Genomic DNA, 6,486 nt, shown 5'->3' with positions numbered 1-6,486 from the left:
GTACAATCTCATGAATTGACTACTTAGCTCGTTTGGTCGCTAAATCGCCGCGCGCGTGCTAGGAGTAAAACCTTCTAAAGTTGCTCGCGTTCCACGTTCTTGGGATTTCTTTGCCATCGAGCCTTTCCAACTTGAAGACGCCTTCGCCAATCACCTCTTTAACTTTGTAAGGACCTTCCCAGTTCGCCGCCAGTTTTCCCTCTCCCGGGGTCGGTAGACCGATATCGTTACGCCTTAGGACGAGGTCGTTTGGTTCAAACTCTCTTTTGAGTACTTTAGTGTTGTAGCGCAGGGCCATTCTTTGCTTTAGCGCTGTTTTCGTCAAGTAGGCCATCTCTCTGGCTTCATCTATTAGGTCCTTCTCCACAGCTTCCCCCACTCCCTTCAAAAGTAGTCGTGGGCTTGGTTTCCCGATTTCCACAGGTATTACCGCATCTAGCCCGTATGTTAGTCGGAAGGGGGTCTCCCCAGTGGATGACTGCTCGGTTGTACGGTAGGACCAGAGGACCAAGGCGAGCTCGTCGGCCCAAGCACCTTTTTTATTATCCAACCGCTTCTTAAGTCCTAACAGGATGATCTTGTTTGTGGACTAGACCTGTCCATTTGTTTGGGGGTGTTCTACTGAGGAGAACTTCTGTCTTATATCCAGGCCGGTGAGGAACTCCGTGAACTTCTTGTCGGTAAATTGTGTCCCGTTGTCTGAGATGACGACCTCCGAGATACCAAACCGTGTTATCACTTGCCTCCACATGAACTTCCTGCAATTGGATGAGGATATGCTGGCCAGCGGCTCGACCTCTATCCATTTGGTGTAGTAGTCAATGACGACTATGAGGTACTTGACTTGTCCTGGACCAACCGGGAAAGGCCCCAAGAGATCGACTCCCCATTGTGAGAATGGTCGGGAAGACGTTAACAAGCTTAGCTCGGAAGCTGGTGCTCTGTGAAAGTTGGCGTTCTCTTGACACTTGACGCACTTTCTAACGAATTCTTTAGAGTCTGCCATCATTGATGGCCAGTAGTATCCAGCTCGGATTAATTTTCTTACTAGGGCTTTGCCCCCTATGTGATGGCCGCAACACCCTTCATGGACTTCCCTGAGAACGTAGTCCGTTTGGTCGGGGTGTAGGCATTTCAATAGGGGTTGGTTGAGTCCTTTTCTGAACAACTGACCCTGAATGATCGTGTACTTGGCTGCTTTCCTTCTCAGTTTCTTAGCATCTTTTTCGTCGTCGGGGAGTTTACCATTTTCTAAGAAGCTGGTGATGGGATCTAACCATGAGGGGCTTAGCCTTGACAGGTGCAGAGTGACTGTCGACTCCCTCATCATACCCTGGATGAGAGATCGTTTGCCTTCTCCCGGTTTTGTGCTGGCCAGTTTTGATAGGAGATATGCCCGTGTGTTCCTCTCTCTTGGAATGTGGTGGATCGTGACCTCCTCAAATTTCTGGCTCAAATCCTTGACTTTCTCTAAGTACTTTTGTAATAGCGAGTCTCTGGCTTGGTAGCTCCCGTTTACTTGGGAGGTGACGACTTGTGAATCGCTGTATATTTCCAACTTCGTCGCTCCAACTTCCTTTGCTAGGGCTAAGCCCCCTATGAGGGCTTCGTATTCTGCTTGGTTGTTCGAAACGGGAAACTCGAACTTGATCGACTGCTCGTATACGACCCCGGCTGGGCTCTCTAGGATGATCCCGGTGCCCCCAGACGTCTGATTGGAGGCCCCGTCCACGTGGAGACTCCACCGTGTGCCCATCTCCTCGGTTGGATCTCCTGTCACTTCTACCAGGAAGTCTACCATTGCTTGCGCCTTGATTGCTTGCCGGGGTTCGTATCGTATGTCATATTGGGAGAGTTCAATGGACCAAGTCATCATCCTTCCCGCCAAATCGGGTTTTTGGAGTACTTGTCGGATTCGTTGGTCCGTCCTTACGACAATCTGGTGACCTTGGAAGTATTGTTTTAACCTCCGAGAAGAGGTCAAGAGTGCCAAAGCTAGCTTTTCCAGTTTGTTGTATCTTAGTTCCACCCCTTGTAGGGCTCTGCTCACGAAATAGACTGGTTGTTGAACCCTTCCTTCTTCTCGTATCAAAACTGTGGCCAGGGCTTCTCCCGTTATGGCGAGGTATAAGTATAACGGCTCTCCGGCCTTTGGCTTCCCGAACACAGGGGGTGTTGCTAGGATTTCCTTGAAGTGTCTGAAAGCTTCCTTGCACGCGGGCGTCCATTCAAATGCTATCCCTTTCCTCATGAGGTTAAAGAAGGGTAGGGCTTTTGTTGCCGAAGCTCCGAGGAAACGAGATAACGAGGTGAGTCGACCTGCCAATCTCTGGACGTCCTTGACACAGCCCGGACTCTTCATTTGGAGTATCGCTTGGCATTTTTCAGGGTTGGCTTCTACTCCTCTTTGGGTTATCATGAATCCTAGGAACTTTCCAACTTCCATGGCGAAAGCACATTTGAGGGGATTGATCCTCATACCGTGTTGTCGGAGAGACGCGAATACATTTCCCAGGTCATTCAGGAGGTCGTCGGGCCGCGTAGTCTTCGCGAGGATGTCGTCTACATAGACTTCCACTGTCTTGCCTATGAGATCGCCAAATATTTTGTTCATCAGCCTTTGGTATGTTGCCCCTGCATTTTTTAGGCCGAATGGCATTACCCTGTAGCAGTAGGTCCCCCCTGGCGTTATAAATGTTGTCTTGTCCTCGTCAAGTCGGTGCATCGGAATCTGATTGTAGCCGGAGTAGACATCCATGAAGCTCAGATACCAGTAGCCCGCCGCCGCGTCAACGAGTGCGTCTATGTTGGAGAGGGGAAAACAATCTTTAGGGCATGCCTTATTGAGGTCGGAGTAGTGTACGCACATTCTCTATTTGCCGCTGTGCTTTTTTACCAAAACTACATTCGAAAGCCAGGTCAAGTAGTCTAGTTCCCGTATGAATCCTGCTTCTAGGAGGCTGGCTGTCTGCCTGGCCACTTCCTCTGCCCTCTCCCGCGACATCTTTCTCCTCCTCTAGGCTACCGGGCGGGCTTCCGATTTGACGGCTAGGTGGTGCGACATGACTTTGGGGTCTATGCCCGGCATGTCGGCCGGTGTCCAGGCGAACAAATCCCCATTGGCCCTGATCTTTTCTACCAGAGGCTCCTTCAATTCATGTGGAAGGTTTCTATTAACAAACGTGAACTTTTCCTCAGTGTCACCGACTCTGAACTTCTCCAGGTCCCCCTCTGGTTCCGGTCTAGGCTTGTCGTCAACCCTAGCGTCCAGGTCAGCCAGGAATACCCCCGATGCCTCTTTAGATTTCTTCCTTAGGGAGAGGCTGGCGTTGTCGCAAGCGACCGCCGTTTCTAGATCTCCCCTTATGGACCCTACAGATCCGTCGTCGGTAACAAACTTCATGACCAGTAGCTTTGTGTTGATTATCGCTTCAACATCGTTAATCGTCTTTCTCCCCTACATGATGTAGGCTGTGGAATCTCGGAGAACCACGAACTCAGCCATTACCGATCTTCGGCCTTGAGCCTGTCCCACGGAAATCGGCAGAGATATCACTCTGTCTGGCTTGATAAAGTGGTCACCTAACCCAATGACCCCGTGCTGGTGAGTTGATAGGTCAGCGTCCCTTAACCCCAATGCGTTGAACACATTGTGAAACATAATGTTCGAGTCTGCCCCCGTATCGACAAGGATTCGTTTGACGAGGCCGGTTTTCATTCTGGCCGTGATAACCATGGGCGGGTTTTCAGGGGCCTCGTTGAACCATTGGTCTTCCGGGCCAAAAGAGATGGATGGGGGCTTCTTAGAGCTTCGCACCAGTGAGGAGGAGACCGCCAGGACCTTGGTGTCTTTCTTGTGCGCCGATCTCGACCTTGGCGCGGTCTTTTTGGCGGTTACTACGTTTATCATGGTGAGGCCGTGGTCTTTGCCTTCTGGCTCTTGTCGCCATTTCACCGACCGGGTCTTGCCCTCCTCATCTTGCTTGCGATGTCGTCTCCTCGACTCCCTTATAAGATGGGAGAATTCTGTTAGTTTACCATCCCTTATCGCTTGTTATAATGCGTTCTTCAGGTCAAAGCAGTCCTGTGTTTGGTGCCCATAGCCCTTGTGGTAGTCACAGTAGAGGCTCTTGTTTCCCCCAGTACGATCCTTGAGTGGTCGGGGCTTCGACAAGATTCCTTTCCCGGCTATTTGCTAATAAACTTCCATGATGGGAAGAGTGAGTGGAGTGTAGTTGGTGAATTTTCCAATCCGGAGAAACGGTCTGGGTGCCTTGCTCAGTCCTCCGTCTCTTGCTTGCTCCTTCTGTCTTTCTCCGTTACCTTGTTGCCTAGGTTGATTGTAGGAGGAGTGCCGTTTATTGGCAGCCACGACTTGGCTGACTTGCTCGTCATTTATGTATTCCTTAGCTACAGTTTGGATCTCGTGCATCGTCCAAACCGGTTTCGTGGTGAGGTGTTTTCGGAAGTCCTCATTGAGGAGGCCGTTCGTCAGACAGAGGCTGGCCACCGAGTCGGTTAAGCCGTCAATTTCTAAGCATTCGTCGATGAACCAGTCCAAGTATTTTCTGATCGGCTCCCCGGGCCTTTGGGTTATCCCAAGTAGGTTGATCGGGTGCTTTGCCTTTGCTATTCATGTTGTGAATTGAGCTAAGAAGGCACGGCTAATGTCCGAAAACCCATAGATGGATCCCTGCGGGAGGCCGTTAAACCACCGAATCGCAGGTCCTGCCAGGGTGACCGGGAAGGCCTGGCACCTCACATCGTCTCCTACTCCCTCCAGATTCATTCTAGCCTCGAAGGCCGTGAGGTGTTCCAGAGGGTCTTGGGTTCCATCATACCTCATGTCCATTGGTTTGTCGAAGTGCTTCGGCAACCAGACTTCGAGGATGGATCGGTGGAACAGGGCGGCGCCCATTATCACGGGTCGCCGTGTCCTCACAGGCCTCTCTTCCCCGTCCTCACGATCTTGTCCCGTGATGCGCGTTTCCCTACCTCGGGAGTAGATGATTGTGTCGTTTCGCCTTCTCGGGATAGGCAAATCTTTTCGGGTGCTTTCCGCTTCCGTTCTGGAAGCGGAGGCATGCCGGGAGCGACTCCGGTGGGCATCTCTCTCTCGGCTTTCAGGAGACGAGGAATAGCTAGGGTCGATGGTTCGTCGATCATGCTCCTGATCGGCTAGTTGTCGTTCCAGGTTCTGGACCCTATGGCGCAGCTCCTGCATTATTCTGGCGTTGTCGCCGCCAGTTCCTCCGAAGGGGCGTGTCTCTCGCGTCCTTGTGCGTGGTTCAGTGCGTTGCCGGGGGACCTTCGTTGCCCTCCCGGTGAGGCGACAGAGGCTGCCCCCTCTGTGCCGGCTGTCCGGCCTTGATCTCCGGTGCCTGGCATGATGTCCATTTAGGCGTCCCCACAGACGGCACCAATGTACGGTTGGTTGGTTACCGGACGGTTCGGGTGGAGGTTTGAGGTGGTGGAGACGCCTTGATCTGATCGGTTGTGACGGGATCGGGCCAACCGGGCTGCCAGACTCTTGTTGTGGAGAGAGGGGTGTCACCTGCAAAGACACTCCGACGCTCTAGTTAGTTAGTGTGCAGGCGAGAAATAGACAGATGGAATGTGTGACGCACTTTGGGGAAGGGCTGGACCCTCCATATGTACCGTGTTAGGGGTGGGCCCCGCAAGGGCAGAGTCCACCTTCTTCAAAACTTCCTTAGACAGCTGTGATGAGGAGCTGCCCTGGACGCGTGTTCGGGTCGGACTTCGTATGCTTTTCGCCCGACCATCTGGGTCGGAAGGCCCATGGCCGGGTTGGCCAATGCTACTTTGGGCCAGGCCGTAACAAGTATAATACTATTTGGTAAATAATTTAAATAGAATATATTTTTGATATATCTTCGTATTTTACAGAATAATAAACTATCAAAATATTTACCTGTAAATACACACCAATTATATAACTCGTGCCTTGTTAAAATTAATAAAGTAATGGGCAACACTAAAAATAATATTAACCAACTATGAAAATAGGGGAAAGAAACTTACAAATTCAAGATGTTCCAAATGATTAATAATATGCTCCGTCTCCAATGTATAATTACATATAATTTTTTTAAACACATTAGTAATTTTTATTAGATATAAACTAGCTATAATTAATTAATTACTCACAAATAAACACTCTCAAATAAAATTATCAGTTGCACGCACACGAAAAACGGTAATTAACTTTTTTTGAAAGATGTTTAATTTTATTACTATAGAAATACTTTGATTATTTTTTTTCTTAACTTAAAAGTGGCAGGGATGATTTGCTTAATTCTCATTCTATGGAACAAAGTTTGAAAACCATGTAAAAGAAAAAGTACAAGACTTCTTTTTCTTTCCTTGGGCATAAGACTCATTTTCTTTTTGCATTAGTAATTAGTAAACTCAGTCGTATTTCTTTGGCGATTTATATGAATTTGTATTTACATTACGTGAAAAAAA

This window comes from Arachis duranensis, chromosome 5, assembly GCF_000817695.3.
Source record: "Arachis duranensis cultivar V14167 chromosome 5, aradu.V14167.gnm2.J7QH, whole genome shotgun sequence".
Taxonomy (NCBI): Eukaryota; Viridiplantae; Streptophyta; class Magnoliopsida; order Fabales; family Fabaceae; genus Arachis; species Arachis duranensis.
Note: the sequence above shows the minus strand (reverse complement) of the source record.